Source organism: Copadichromis virginalis, linkage group LG7, assembly GCF_057382275.1.
Source record: "Copadichromis virginalis isolate Kocher_CV1m ecotype Utaka linkage group LG7, C_Virginalis_male_GT1.1, whole genome shotgun sequence".
NCBI lineage: Eukaryota > Metazoa > Chordata > Actinopteri > Cichliformes > Cichlidae > Copadichromis > Copadichromis virginalis.
The window spans coordinates 58,656,713-58,673,391 of NC_140624.1; the positions used below are offsets into that span (position 1 = coordinate 58,656,713).

Below are 16,679 nucleotides of genomic sequence, written 5' to 3' on the forward strand. Positions count from 1 at the left end.
AAACCTGCAACTCCCAGAAGAGCAGGAGCAGTGACTACAGCACCTACTGCAGGAAGACAAGACATGTATCAGACATGGATTGGGCTTTGATTCAAATTAGCTTACTTGCTCCTGCAGCAGTACACACAGCTGTCACTATAACACAACATAAGAACACACATTAACATCTAACTGGGCCATAGCTCAGCACACAGCTGATCAAGGATTTAGATCAAGTAACTGAGCTACAGAGAAGACGGGGAGGCTCTACGCTACGATGGAGTATTAGAGCCACAAGAAAAAAGTTGTTGATATGGACATTACTGTTCCACAACAAACTGCTATAATTACTGTTTCTGCTACAAAATTCCTTATTTAGATGAGTTAGTGACACAAATTGATCAGCCATTGTGTGATACAACATTCAACCTCTTTATTGCACGAGGATGTAACCATCGATAACCTTGCATCTGTCCATTAGATCGTGGCTCAAGACTTGGCAATTTGTCTTGTAATTGGAAGGTTGCCGGTTCAAGCCGCGGCTCGGACAGTCTTGGTCGTTGTGTCCTTGGGCAAGACACTTCACCTACCGCCTACTAGTGGAGGCCAGAGGGCCCGATGGCGTGATATGGCAGCCTCGCTTCTGTCGGCCTGCCTCAGGGCAGCTGTGGCTACAACTGTAAAAAAAAGTGCTATATAAATGCAATCCATTATTACTAGCCCTTTTTTTGGTACAACCTAATACTTATCACCACACTGTGTTTATGAGCTAAAACTCCTGGTGAAAAGCATTTTAAAGTTGTGTTCTGGTTATTTTAGCTCATGTTTCCTTCTTGCTAAAACCAATTCTGAAGTACGGTTTCACCAACTCAGATGATATACAGTAGCAACCATGGCAGCTTGCCTTGAGACAGCTGTAATCTCCACATTTTGACTTTATTCTCAAAATGATCGATAATACCTTTCTTAACTTTGCCCTAATACTACATCGTATTATCCTCACTGCAGCACAGTTACATGTAATTGTTTCAGGAAGAAACACTTGGTTACTGATCATCAGGATGCTTCACAATGAATACATGTATTGATATGTATTTATGAGTTTTAGAGACAAAAATAAATAAATAAGCAAATAGGTTTGTTACCTGCCCGGCTGTGATGGCTAAGGCTGTCACTGAAACACAAGAAAGAAAATAAAAGATCTCACCTTAGCTCTGTCTGGAATAATTAAGACATTATCTGTAATGCTAGAATCATCAACTCATATAATGTAGAGATGATCTGAAAAAGGCAGCTGTACTCACACTGTATATACATAACACTATTTATACCAATTCCATGTGCAATACTCAACTGTATATACATAACACTATTTATTACATATTACTTACGTCTTGTATATTGTACATTTTATATATATATATGTTTTTCCTCATGTTAATACTGTCCATATGTACATAGCGCTGCAGAACTGTACCCCCCCCCCCCAGCATGTTTACACTGAGTATGAGATGCTCTGTACAACTGTATAGTGACAATAAAGGCATTCTATTCTATTCTATTCTATAGACCCATTGTTCCACTCAGGATGAGGAACCTAAGATTGGACTGTGTCTTAAACAGAAGTGAGCATCAGCTGTTATTTCCTGGATAATGAAACTGAATGGGCGTCACTGGGTCTATGAAGTAAATAAACTTCCTTTAGTCATCATAGAACAAGTGATTGTGAGGCTGGATCTCAGGAGGTTTGACATATTTATTTATTTTATGTTTTTTATTATGTATTTCACACACATGTGTTATTTCAAGGATTGTTCTTTCTATTTTAATCCTTATGTTAAATCAACTGCTTAAAATAAACACAAACAAAAAGGAGGTTATGATACGGAGCGTGTTTGAATGTTATTTGGGTCACTGAAAATGTGTCTGCATTATGTGTGTCCATTCTTTGGGGTGTGGTATGCAACAGAAGAAAGACCGCAGGTACCAATTAGTGTAGAATTTCCTCACATACTTGAGTCATACCTTGATTCTGGTTTAATCTTGTTAAGAAAAATAGTGAGAAACAGAAATGGAAATAAAATGGGTGAGTATAAAAGGCTTATCACAGCAGACACAAGAGCAGAAGGTGAGAGGAGTTATAAAAACAACCAACGTCTGAGAAGCCCTGGACAGGAGATCCTATGAAATGGCAGCACTGGAGATCATGACAAGACACACGTTCAGGAAAGTTTATTACACTGCATTTAATCCCAGTCATTTTCAGAGAGAGATTAAAGGTTGAAGACTGATTTATAACAAGTCCCCACACAAACATAGATAAAGCACTAAAAGTGCCTCACTGACGAGCAAGAAGTGCAATAAATAACTGAGAAGTGATACATGCTGTATGGGCGTCGCACATATGACGAGTTAGGAGTGAGAACGTGTTGATCTGCAGGGAAGCAGGAGACTGTTGTTATAGAGTGGATTGAGGATTTTTATTCTTTATTTCTATTTTTCAAGACTTTGTGAATTGTCTTTTTTTTAAATAACTTGGCTTACCCTTTTTGGTTTTGTTAATATTGGCAATAGTGTGAAGTACTATTGTTGGGTTCGAATATATTTATTATATAGGTCATCCAGTTAAGGTAAATGTCATGTTTTGAATTGTTAGAATCTGATGAACATTATTTTATTTTCTTTTTTGTTGTTTTGTTTTTCTGTTTTCCCCCTGAGAGATTACCACCTTAACGTGGTCAGGCGATGTGATGGCTGCAGTTACAGCCACACAGTGGTAATATCAGTGTAGAGGCTTACACACAACACTGCATCCACATTGGTCTTTCTTTAAATATAAGGTTTAATTTACAGGATAATAAATAACTGGTTTTGGTCTCAGTTAGGTTTTTGTGTGCTTTACCCCTTTTTGTGATTTTTGTGGGCTGATCAGCCACTATTTAAGTTTCCCCCGTTGTCTTCTTTAGTGAGGTCAGTTTGTTTGAGGTATCAGTATTGGTTGTTGCTAACTTTGAGTAGAGTTCTGTTATTTTGACCTCTTTTATGGGCACATATGATTTTTTTTGTATAATTTAACCAACTATGTTGTTGGGTTAAATAAATAAAAAAATGGGGGGGGGGGGGCTGTACTGCAGTGGCCCTGAGAGGCCAAATGCAAACCATCAAAAAGGAAAGTTATGAGTTTAATGTTAAAATACGAGAGCGTTTCTCTCGTATCTGTCCTGATACTGCTATTTCATCTGCTATAAACAATAACCATACACTATTATTGCAATCTATACTACAGCTCAAAAGTCTGTAGAGAATTAGAAATGTCTTATTTTCTGACAACAGTAAAAATCGTTTAGAAGTTTTACTAAATTAATCAGAAGCGTAAAGAAATATAAATAATTAACGGTAACATTTATCATAAATCACAAATGAGATTTAGTGGAATATCTACTTAGTGTTGTTGAGACGTCGGTCTCTCCAATTCTTTTTGTCTCGGTAGAGATCACGCAGAGATGTTTCCAAATTTCACACAATCCTTTTATTACCCATTTTCCTTACAGATGCATCTGGAGATCAGCACACTGCATCCTGTGCAGTCCTACTCTAAAGGCTGATCTGAAGAGTTTCACACAACAGCTACAGTTATAGTCTCTGGTCTCCAATTTCTACAGTAAATCCCCCACAATGGAAAAACACTGGTAAAGTGGCCTGGGGTGCTGACACCCTGACCCCCATCTCCTTTTAAGGTAATGTACATTGGCAATTGTCTGCCCCTCACCCTCAGTAAATCTTGCTACTGTCCTGTGTTTGGGGTTAATTGCCCCACTTCCCTGCACCCCAGTTCTTTGTTCCCATCCCAGGACTATTTTCTATTTTCTAATCTTAAATCCTATAAACAACAAAATCATACTACGACACACACTAATAAACTACATTCACTATGACCTCAATACCTATTAGACAGTCCATTATTTCTACAGTGTACTGTTATGAAAACAACAGAATGATGATGAGACACTGTGGTAAAGTCTTACAGGTATATTTGCAGATAGTTATCAATACAGGATAAACACTGTGGGCTCCAGGAGACGGGGCAGAGGTAGGGAAGGTTGTCTGGAGGCACACTCAGACACTGTCACAGAAGGTCATGGAGATCCGTAACACTGAAACGTCTGCACAGAAACAAAGAGTGAGCAACCCATCTTGCCTCAATGATTACCGCCCAGTAGCACTCACCCCCATCATCACTAAGTGCTTAGAGCGACTGGTCCTAGCACACTTCAAATCCTGTCTCCCCCCCACCCTGGACCCCCACCAATTCGCATACCGCCGGAACAGGAGCACAGAGGATGCAGTCTCCATCGCAATGCACTCTGTCCTCTCACACCTGGACAACAACAACACCTACGCCAGAATGCTGTTTATAGACTTCAGTTCAGCATTCAATACAATCCACCCCTCACAACTCATCAGGAAACTGACAGACCTGGGTATCAGTTCCCTCATCTGCAAATGGTTACTGGACTTCCTGACCAACCGCCCCCAACATGTCCGGCTGGATAACCGCTGCTCATCTACCATCACAATGAACACCGGTGTACCACAAGGCTGTGTGATGAGCCCTTTCCTCTACTCCCTCTTCACCCACGACTGCAGACCTGCTGATGGTTCCAACACCATCATTAAGTTTGCAGATGACACCACGGTGATTGGCCTCATCAGCGACAACGATGAGGCCGCCTACAGGGAGGAGGTGGATCGTCTGGCTGAGTGGTGCGACAGAAACAACCTGCTGCTTAACACCGAGAAGACCAAGGAGCTCATCGTGGACTACAGGAGGAATGCTGACCCACATCCACCCATCCACATTAAGGGGACGGCTGTGGAGCGTGTGAGCAGCTTCAAGTTCCTGGGAGTCCACATCTCCGAGGATCTCACCTGGACGACCAACTGCTCCAAGCTGGTCAAGAAGGCTCACCAGCGCCTCTTCTTCTTGAGGACTCTGAGGAAGAACCACCTGTCCTCAGACATCCTGGTGAACTTCTATCGCTGCACCATCGAGAGCATCCTGACCAACTGTATAACAGTCTGGTACGGGAACTGCTCTGCCTCGGACCGGAAGGCGTTGCAGAGGGTCGTGAAAACTGCCCAGCGCATCGCCGGAGCACCACTTCCTGCCATAAAAGACATCTACAGGAAGCGGTGTCTGAAAAGGGCTGGGAAAATCATCAAAGACCCCAGTCACCCATCACATGGACTCTTCACCCTCCTGCCCTCTGGGAGGCGCCACAGGAGCCTCCGGACTAAGACCACCAGGTACCGGAACAGCTTCTTCCCCACAGCTGTCAGACTCCTGAACTCTGCCTCCTGACATCTGACCCACGTTAAACTCATGGACTGAACATACACACACCCACAATGGACAACTGTACCCTCAAACACAATAATAACATGGACTGAACCACCACTCACAACCACTAGCACTTTATACAGCCTCTGTAGAAACTATCTACACCCTCACTTATCTTAACTGCACTACTGTATAGCTCTGTGTAAATAATCATTCTGTACATTCGATAATTTTTAATCCTACAACTGTTTACAACTTGCATAGTTCCCATTTCTGTATAGCTGTATATCCCAGATTCTGTAAAGTTATTTATTTCATATTCTGTATAGTTTTTCATATTTATATCCTGTTCATATCCTGTACATAGCTTGTACTCACTACAGCCTGTACATACTTATAGTTATAGAATATTCACAACCTACTTCATACCGTGTACATTATAACATACCATAATAGACCCATTTCTGTAATATACTCACATATCTATATTATTGCTAATATATATTGTAATATATCTATATCACTAAAGCACTTCTGGATGGATGCAAACTGCATTTCGTTGCCCTGTACCTGTGCATGTGCAATGACAATAAAGTTGAATTCTATTCTATTCTATTCTATTCTATTCTATTCTATTCAATTCAAAGGCAAGAACTGATGGAAAATGTGACATGACTGTGGCATAATACGTTACCTTGGTACTGCAATGATCTGGTTGTTTAGAAGCCAGCATGAAGACCTCGCGAGGAACAGGCGAGTAATCAGCTGATTGTTCACAAGTGACTGAGGGACGGGAAGATGGAGGAGCATCCCCTAAAAAAGACAAGCACACGGACAACAACACAGGCATACACCGAAAGAGGAGAGAGAAAGAAGCAGGCCAGCAAAAGAGAGCAAGGGAACCATGACATCTACTGAGGCCCATTTTTATTTGGTACATCGTATCACCAGATGTCAGTTTGTGATGTTAGATCCCAACTTGTCAGTGAAGAAATCTTTTTCCAAAGATATAAGCACAAACCAAAATCATTGTGTGGATTAAAAAGAGCAAATTGTTGAAGTTTGTGATGGATCATTCCATTTTCTGTTTGCACTTGTCAGATGTGTTGCAGGTATATAACCATGTGATCAGTCCATACAGCAGTGATCGTTACTACAAATGGGCCCATGTATAAGTGTGTAGATATTTCCTAATACATCATGGGTGATTTAACATAAATGATTCATTAAACACACATCTGTGAAAACATTTCTGATAAACTTTGCCTAATTTTATGTTATAGCAAATATAATTTAAAAATTAAAACAAGAATGTTTGAATCTGACCACAAACTTTTGAGCAGTAGTGTGTGTTGTATGCATGTGTCTGTCTGTATCTGATCAGGATTTTGTCATCAGTTTCAACAAGACGCTCATTTTTTAGCTGTTTCTATCATCAAAATTGAGTTGGAGTGTTTTAACTCTGGTGGCAATCTCTCCCTAACAAGTCCACTTTATTGCGTGCTCATTTTCTCCTATTAGTTGCTCATACGTATATAATTAGGAAACATGCATTAAGTCAGCGGTCCTCAACCTTTTTTGCGCCACGGACCGGTTTATGCCCGACAATATTTTCACAGACCGGCCTTTAAGGTGTCGCGGATAAATACAACAAAATAAAACTAGTACCGGTACCGAAAAAAAGAAGATTTATTCATAACACACTTGAAAAGGCCCAGGGACACCGAGTTAACAATAAAAACGATAACAAAATAACGCTGAAAACCGCTAAAAACCCTGAAAACCATACATTTCACACCTGAGCCTCAACTCTCGCGGCCCGGTACCAAACGACTCACGGACCGGCAGCGGTCCGAGGCCCGGGGGTTGGGGACCGCTGCATTAAGTGCACTAATTTCTCACACTTATCAGTGGCTCATGGTTGCTTAAGGCCTATGTCTGTACTTGACCACAGAGGCAGAGCATCATTCAACCTGCCAGCTGCCTATCTTGGGAGCTTTTCAAGGATGACAGACTCCACTTTCTCTGCAGCAAGACAGCTCATAACTTTTTTACAGTGTCTCCCTGTCCTCAGACTTCTATATATTCTTCTGTAATAGATAACTATACACTATCATTGCAATCTACACTACAGCTCAAACGTTTGAAGTCAATTTTCACCTGTTTATAACCATGTGATCTGTCCACACAGGAGTGATTGTTTCTAAAATTTGGCGCACGTATAAGTGTGTTGACATTTCCTAATGCATCATGGGTGATTTAACATAAATGATTAATTAAACAAACATCTGTGAAAACATTTATGATCATTTTCATGTAATATTATGTTAAAAGTAAATGTAAATTATTAATTAAAAGACAACTGTTTGAAACTGACCACAAACTTTTGAGCAGTAGTGTGTGTTGTATGCATGTGTCTGTCTGTATCTGATCAGGATTTTGTCATCAGTTTCAACAAAACGCTCATTTTTTAGCTGTTTCTATCATCAAAATTGAGTTGGAGTGTTTTAACTCTGATGGCAATCTCTCCCTAACAAGTCCACTTTATTGCGTGCTCATTTTCTCCTATTAGTGGCTCATAGGAGTCTAACTAATGAACTGTATGCATGTTTCCTAATCTGTCACACTTATCAGTGGCTCATGGTTGCTTAAGGCCTATGTCTGTACTTGACCACAGAGGCAGAGCATCATTCAACCTGCCAGCTGCCTATCTTGGGAGCTTTTCAAGGATGACAGACTCCACTTTCTCTGCAGCAAGACAGCTCATAACTTTTTTACAGTGTCTCCCTGTCCTCAGACTTCTATATATTCTTCTGTAATAGATAACTATACACTATCATTGCAATCCACACTACAGCTCAAACGTTTGAAGTCAATTTTCACCTGGTTTATAACCATGTGATCTGTCCACACAGGAGTGATGGTTACTAAAAATGGGCCCATGTATAAGTGTGTAGACATTTCCTAATGCATCATGGGTGATTTAACATAAATGATTCATTAAACACACATCTGTGAAAACATTTCTGATAAACTTTGCCTAATTTTATGTTATAGCAAATATAATTTTAAAATTAAGACAAGAATGTTTGATTCTGACCACAAACTTTTGAGCAGTAGTGTGTGTTGTATGCATGTGTCTGTCTGTATCTGATCAGGATTTTGTCATCAGTTTCAACAAGACGCTCATTTTTTAGCTGTTTCTGTCATCAAAAATTGAGTTGGAGTGTTTTAACTCTGATGGCAATCTCTCCCTAACAAGTCCACTTTATTGCGTGCTCATTTTCTCCTATTAGTTGCTCATACATATATAATTAGGAAACATGCATTAAGTCAGTAGTCCTCAACCTTTTTTGCGCCACGGACCGGTTTATGCCCAACAATATTTTCACGGACGGGCCTTTAAGGTGTCGCGGATAAATACAACAAAATAAAACTAGTACCGGTACCGGAAAAAAAGAAGATTTATTTATGACACACTTGAAAAGACCCAGGGACACTGAGTTAACGATAAAAACGATAACAAAATAACGCTGAATACCGATAAAAACCCTGAAAACCATACATTTCACACCTGAGCCTCAACTCTCGCGGCCCGGCACCAAACGACTCACGGACCGGCACCTTTCCGAGGCCCGGGGGTTGGGGACCGCTGCATTAAGTGCACTAATTTCTCACACTTATCAGTGGCTCATGGTTGCTTAAGGCCTATGTCTGTACTTGACCACAGAGGCAGAGCATCATTCAACCTGCCAGCTGCCTATCTTGGGAGCTTTTCAAGGATGACAGACTCCACTTTCTCTGCAGCAAGACAGCTCATAACTTTTTTACAGTGTCTCCCTGTCCTCATACTTCTATATATTCTTCTGTAATAGATAACTATACACTATCATTGCAATCTACACTACAGCTCAAACGTTTGAAGTCAATTTTCACCTGGTTTATAACCATGTGATCGGTCCACACAGGAGTGATTGTTTCTAAAATTTGGCGCACGTATAAGTGTGTTGACATTTCCTAATGCATCATGGGTGATTTAACTTCAATGATTAATTAAACAAACATCTGTGAAAACATTTATGATCATTTTCATGTAATATTATGTTAAAAGTAAATGTAAATTATTAATTAAAAGACAACTGTTTGAAACTGACCACAAACTTTTGAGCAGTAGTGTGTGTTGTATGCATGTGTCTGTCTGTATCTGATCAGGATTTTGTCATCAGTTTCAACAAAACGCTCATTTTTTAGCTGTTTCTATCATCAAAATTGAGTTGGAGTGTTTTAACTCTGATGGCAATCTCTCCCTAACAAGTCCACTTTATTGCGTGCTCATTTTCTCCTATTAGTGGCTCATAGGAGTCTAACTAATGAACTGTATGCATGTTTCCTAATCTGTCACACTTATCAGTGGCTCATGGTTGCTTAAGGCCTATGTCTGTACTTGACCACAGAGGCAGAGCATCATTCAACCTGCCAGCTGCCTATCTTGGGAGCTTTTCAAGGATGACAGACTCCACTTTCTCTGCAGCAAGACAGCTCATAACTTTTTTACAGTGTCTCCCTGTCCTCAGACTTCTATATATTCTTCTGTAATAGATAACTATACACTATCATTGCAATCCACACTACAGCTCAAACGTTTGAAGTCAATTTTCACCTGGTTTATAACCATGTGATCTGTCCACACAGGAGTGATGGTTACTAAAAATGGGCCCATGTATAAGTGTGTAGACATTTCCTAATGCATCATGGGTGATTTAACATAAATGATTCATTAAACACACATCTGTGAAAACATTTCTGATAAACTTTGCCTAATTTTATGTTATAGCAAATATAATTTTAAAATTAAGACAAGAATGTTTGATTCTGACCACAAACTTTTGAGCAGTAGTGTGTGTTGTATGCATGTGTCTGTCTGTATCTGATCAGGATTTTGTCATCAGTTTCAACAAGACGCTCATTTTTTAGCTGTTTCTGTCATCAAAAATTGAGTTGGAGTGTTTTAACTCTGATGGCAATCTCTCCCTAACAAGTCCACTTTATTGCGTGCTCATTTTCTCCTATTAGTTGCTCATACGTATATAATTAGGAAACATGCATTAAGTCAGTAGTCCTCAACCTTTTTTGCGCCACGGACCGGTTTATGCCCAACAATATTTTCACGGACCGGCCTTTAAGGTGTCGCGGATAAATACAACAAAATAAAACTAGTACCGGTACCGGAAAAAAAGAAGATTTATTTATGACACACTTGAAAAGACCCAGGGACACCGAGTTAACGATAAAAACGATAACAAAATAACGCTGAAAACCGATAAAAACCCTGAAAACCATACATTTCACACCTGAGCCTCAACTCTCGCGGCCCGGTACCAAACGACTCACGGACCGGCACCTTTCCGAGGCCCGGGGGTTGGGGACCGCTGCATTAAGTGCACTAATTTCTCACACTTATCAGTGGCTCATGGTTGCTTAAGGCCTATGTCTGTACTTGACCACAGAGGCAGAGCATCATTCAACCTGCCAGCTGCCTATCTTGGGAGCTTTTCAAGGATGACAGACTCCACTTTCTCTGCAGCAAGACAGCTCATAACTTTTTTACAGCGTCTCCCTGTCCTCAGACTTGTATATGTTCTTCTGTAATAGATAACTATACACTATCATTGCAATCTACACTACAGCTCAAACGTTTGAAGTCAATTTTCACCTGGTTTATAACCATGTGATCTGTCCACACAGCAGTGATGGCTACTAAAAATGGGCCCATGTATAAGTGTGTAGACATTTCCTAATGCATCATGGGTGATTTAACATAAATGATTCATTAAACACACATCTGTGAAAACATTTCTGATAAACTTTGCCTAATTTTATGTTATAGCAAATATAATTTTAAAATTAACACAAGAATGTTTGAAACTGACCACAAATTTTTGAGCAGTAGTGTGTGTTGTATGCATGTGTCTGTCTGTATCTGATCAGGATTTTGTCATCAGTTTCAACAAAACGCTCATTTTTTAGCTGGTTCTATCATCAAAATTGAGTTGGAGTGTTTTAACTCTGGTGGCAATCTCTCCCTAACAAGTCCACTTTATTGCGTGCTCATTTTCTCCTATTAGTGGCTCATACGTATATAATTAGGAAACATGCATTAAGTCAGTGGTCCTCAACCTTTTTTGCGCCACGGACCGGTTTTTGCCCGACAATATTTTCACGGACCGGCCTTTAAGGTGTCGCGGATAAATACAACAAAATAAAACTAGTACCGGTACCGGAAAAAAAGAAGATTTATTTATGACACACTTGAAAAGACCCAGGGACACCGAGTTAACGATAAAAACGATAACAAAATAACGCTGAATACCGATAAAAACCCTGAAAACCATACATTTCACACCTGAGCCTCAACTCTCGCGGACCGGCACCTTTCCGAGGCCCGGGGGTTGGGGACCGCTGCATTAAGTGCACTAATTTCTCACACTTATCAGTGGCTCATGGTTGCTTAAGGCCTATGTCTGTACTTGACCACAGAGGCAGAGCATCATTCAACCTGCCAGCTGCCTATCTTGGGAGCTTTTCAAGGATGACAGACTCCACTTTCTCTGCAGCAAGACAGCTCATAACTTTTTTACAGTGTCTCCCTGTCCTCAGACTTCTATATATTCTTCTGTAATAGATAACTATACACTATCATTGCAATCTACACTACAGCTCAAAGGTTTGAAGTCAATTTTCACCTGGTTTATAACCATGTGATCTGTCCACACAGCAGTGATGGCTACTAAAAATGGGCCCATGTATAAGTGTGTTGACATTTCCTAATGCATCATGGGTGATTTAACATAAATGATTCATTAAACACACATCTGTGAAAACATTTCTGATAAACTTTGCCTAATTTTATGTTATAGCAAATATAATTTTAAAATTAAAACAAGAATGTTTGAATCTGACCACAAACTTTTGAGCAGTAGTGTGTGTTGTATGCATGTGTCTGTCTGTATCTGATCAGGATTTTGTCATCAGTTTCAACAAGACGCTCATTTTTTAGCTGTTTCTATCATCAAAATTGAGTTGGAGTGTTTTAACTCTGATGGCAATCTCTCCCTAACAAGTCCACTTTATTGCGTGCTCATTTTCTCCTTTTAGTGGCCCATACGTATATAATTAGGAAACATGCATTAAGTCAGTGGTCCTCAACCTTTTTTGCGCCACGGACCGGTTTATGCCCGACAATATTTTCATGTACCGGCCTTTAAGGTGTCGCGGATAAATACAACAAAATAAAACTAGTACCGGTACCGGAAAAAAAGAAGATTTATTTATGACACACTTGAAAAGACCCAGGGACACCGAGTTAACGATAAAAACGATAACAAAATAACGCTGAATACCGATAAAAACCCTGAAAACCATACATTTCACACCTGAGCCTCAACTCTCGCGGACCGGCACCAAACGACTCACGGACCGGCACCTTTCCGAGGCCCGGGCGTTGGGGACCGCTGCATTAAGTGCACTAATTTCTCACACTTATCAGTGGCTCATGGTTGCTTAAGGCCTATGTCTGTACTTGACCACAGAGGCAGAGCATCATTCAACCTGCCAGCTGCCTATCTTGGGAGCTTTTCAAGGATGACAGACTCCACTTTCTCTGCAGCAAGACAGCTCATAACTTTTTTACAGTGTCTCCATGTCCTCAGACTTCTATATATTCTTCTGTAATAGATAACTATACACTATCATTGCAATCCACACTACAGCTCAAACGTTTGAAGTCAATTTTCACCTGTTTATAACCATGTGATCTGTCCACACAGGAGTGATTGTTTCTAAAATTTGGCGCACGTATAAGTGTGTTGACATTTCCTAATGCATCATGGGTGATTTAACTTCAATGATTAATTAAACAAACATCTGTGAAAACATTTATGATCATTTTCATGTAATATTATGTTAAAAGTAAATGTAAATTATTAATTAAAAGACAACTGTTTGAAACTGACCACAAACTTTTGAGCAGTAGTGTGTGTTGTATGCATGTGTCTGTCTGTATCTGATCAGGATTTTGTCATCAGTTTCAACAAGACGCTCATTTTTTAGCTGTTTCTGTCATCAAAAATTGAGTTGGAGTGTTTTAACTCTGATGGCAATCTCTCCCTAACAAGTCCACTTTATTGCGTGCTCATTTTCTCCTATTAGTGGTTCATAGGAGTCTAACTAATGAACTGTATGCATGTTTCCTAATCTGTCACACTTATCAGTGGCTCATGGTTGCTTAAGGCCTATGTCTGTACTTGACCACAGAGGCAGAGCATCATTCAACCTGCCAGCTGCCTATCTTGGGAGCTTTTCAAGGATGACAGACTCCACTTTCTCTGCAGCAAGACAGCTCATAACTTTTTTACAGTGTCTCCCTGTCCTCATACTTCTATATATTCTTCTGTAATAGATAACTATACACTATCATTGCAATCAAGCTATACTACAGCTCAAACGTTTGAAGTCAATTTTCACCTGGTTTATAACCATGTGATCTGTCCACACAGCAGTGATGGCTACTAAAAATGGGCCCATGTATAAGTGTGTAGACATTTCCTAATGCATCATGGGTGATTTAACATAAATGATTCATTAAACACACATCTGTGAAAACATTTCTGATAAACTTTACCTAATTTTATGTTATAGCAAATATAATTTTAAAATTAAAACAAGAATGTTTGAATCTGACCACAAACTTTTGAGCAGTAGTGTGTGCTGTATGCATGTGTCTGTCTGTATCTGATCAGGATTTTGTCATCAGTTTCAACAAAACGCTCATTTTTTAGCTGTTTCTGTCATCAAAATTGAGTTGGAGTGTTTTAACTCTGATGGCAATCTCTCCCTAACAAGTCCACTTTATTGCGTGCTCATTTTCTCCTATTAGTGGCTCATACGTATATAATTAGGAAACATGCATTAAGTCAGTGGTCCTCAACCTTTTTTGCGCCACGGACCGGTTTATGCCCGACAATATTTTCACGGACCGGCCTTTAAGGTGTCGCGGATAAATACAACAAAATAAAACTAGTACCGGTACCGGAAAAAAAGAAGATTTATTTATGACACACTTGAAAAGACCCAGGGACACCGAGTTAACGATAAAAATGATAACAAAATAACTCTGAATACCGATAAAAACCCTGAAAACCATACATTTCACACCTGAGCCTCAACTCTCGCGGCCCGCCACCAAACGACTCACGGACCGGCACCGGTCCAAGGCCCGGGGGTTGGGGACCGCTGCATTAAGTGCACTAATTTCTCACACTTATCAGTGGCTCATGGTTGCTTAAGGCCTATGTCTGTACTTGACCACAGAGGCAGAGCATCATTCAACCTGCCAGCTGCCTATCTTGGGAGCTTTTCAAGGATGACAGACTCCACTTTCTCTGCAGCAAGACAGCTCATAACTTTTTTACAGTGTCTCCCTGTCCTCATACTTCTATATATTCTTCTGTAATAGATAACTATACACTATCATTGCAATCTACACTACAGCTCAAACGTTTGAAGTCAATTTTCACCTGTTTATAACCATGTGATCTGTCCACACAGCAGTGATGGCTACTAAAAATGGGCCCATGTATAAGTGTGTAGACATTTCCTAATGCATCATGGGTGATTTAACATAAATGATTCATTAAACACACATCTGTGAAAACATTTCTGATAAACTTTGCCTAATTTTATGTTATAGCAAATATAATTTTAAAATTAAGACAAGAATCTTTGAATCTGACCACAAACTTTTGAGCAGTAGTGTGTGTTGTATGCATGTGTCTGTCTGTATCTGATCAGGATTTTGTCATCAGTGTCAACAAAACGCTCATTTTTTAGCTGTTTCTATCATCAAAATTGAGTTGGAGTGTTTTAACTCTGGTGGCAATCTCTCCCTAACAAGTCCACTTTATTGCGTGCTCATTTTCTCCTTTTAGTGGCCCATACGTATATAATTAGGAAACATGCATTAAGTCAGTGGTCCTCAACCTTTTTTGCGCCACGGACCGGTTTATGCCCGACAATATTTTCATGGACCGGCCTTTAAGGTGTCGCGGATAAATACAACAAAATAAAACTAGTACCGGTACCGGAAAAAAAGAAGATTTATTTATGACACACTTGAAAAGACCCAGGGACACCGAGTTAACGATAAAAACGATAACAAAATAACTCTGAATACCGATAAAAACCCTGAAAACCATACATTTCACAACTGAGCCTCAACTCTCGCGGACCGGCACCTTTCCGAGGCCCGGGGGTTGGGGACCGCTGCATTAAGTGCACTAATTTCTCACACTTATCAGTGGCTCATGGTTGCTTAAGGCCTATGTCTGTACTTGACCACAGAGGCAGAGCATCATTCAACCTGCCAGCTGCCTATCTTGGGAGCTTTTCAAGGATGACAGACTCCACTTTCTCTGCAGCAAGACAGCTCATAACTTTTTTACAGTGTCTCCCTGTCCTCAGACTTCTATATATTCTTCTGTAATAGATAACTATACACTATCATTGCAATCTACACTACAGCTCAAAGGTTTGAAGTCAATTTTCACCTGGTTTATAACCATGTGATCTGTCCACACAGCAGTGATGGTTACTAAAAATGGGCCCATGTATAAGTGTGTAGACATTTCCTAATGCATCATGGGTGATTTAACATAAATGATTCATTAAACACACATCTGTGAAAACATTTCTGATCATTTTCATGTAATATTATGTTAAAAGTAAATGTAAATTATTAATTAAAAAGACGACAGTTTGAATCTGACCACAAACCTTTGAGCAGTAGTGTGTGTTGTATGCATGTGTCTGTCTGTATCTGATCAGGATTTTGTCATCAGTGTCAACAAAATGCTCATTTTTTAGCTGTTTCTGTCATCAAAATTGAGTTGGAGTGTTTTAACTCTGATGGCAATCTCTCCCTAACAAGTCCACTTTATTGCGTGCTCATTTTCTCCTTTTAGTGGCCCATACGTATATAATTAGGAAACATGCATTAAGTCAGTGGTCCTCAACCTTTTTTGCGCCACGGACCGGTTTATGCCCGACAATATTTTCATGGACCGGCCTTTAAGGTGTCGCGGATAAATACAACAAAATAAAACTAGTACCGGTACCGGAAAAAAAGAAGATTTATTTATGACACACTTGAAAAGACCCAGGGACACCGAGTTAACGATAAAAACGATAACAAAATAACTCTGAATACCGATAAAAACCCTGAAAACCATACATTTCACAACTGAGCCTCAACTCTCGCGGACCGGCACCTTTCCGAGGCCCGGGGGTTGGGGACCGCTGCATT

General features: G+C 40.0%; 1 long non-coding RNA gene across 2 annotated transcripts; it reads right to left on the bottom strand.

Annotated features, from left to right (window-relative positions):
* Window positions 1-500: 500 nt before the first annotated feature.
* On the bottom strand, window positions 501-7,228 carry LOC146706333 (uncharacterized). Of its 2 annotated transcripts, XR_014921514.1 has the most exons (3): window positions 6,015-6,697; window positions 4,005-4,142; window positions 501-1,153 (listed from the first exon to the last, which is right to left on the bottom strand). It is a non-coding gene; the product is annotated as an uncharacterized LOC146706333 (long non-coding RNA). The 2 variants fall into 2 exon arrangements; XR_014921513.1 differs by lacking the exon at window positions 501-1,153 and having other exon boundaries at window positions 3,494-4,142; window positions 6,015-7,228.
* Between the last annotated feature and the right edge of the window lie 9,451 nt (window positions 7,229-16,679).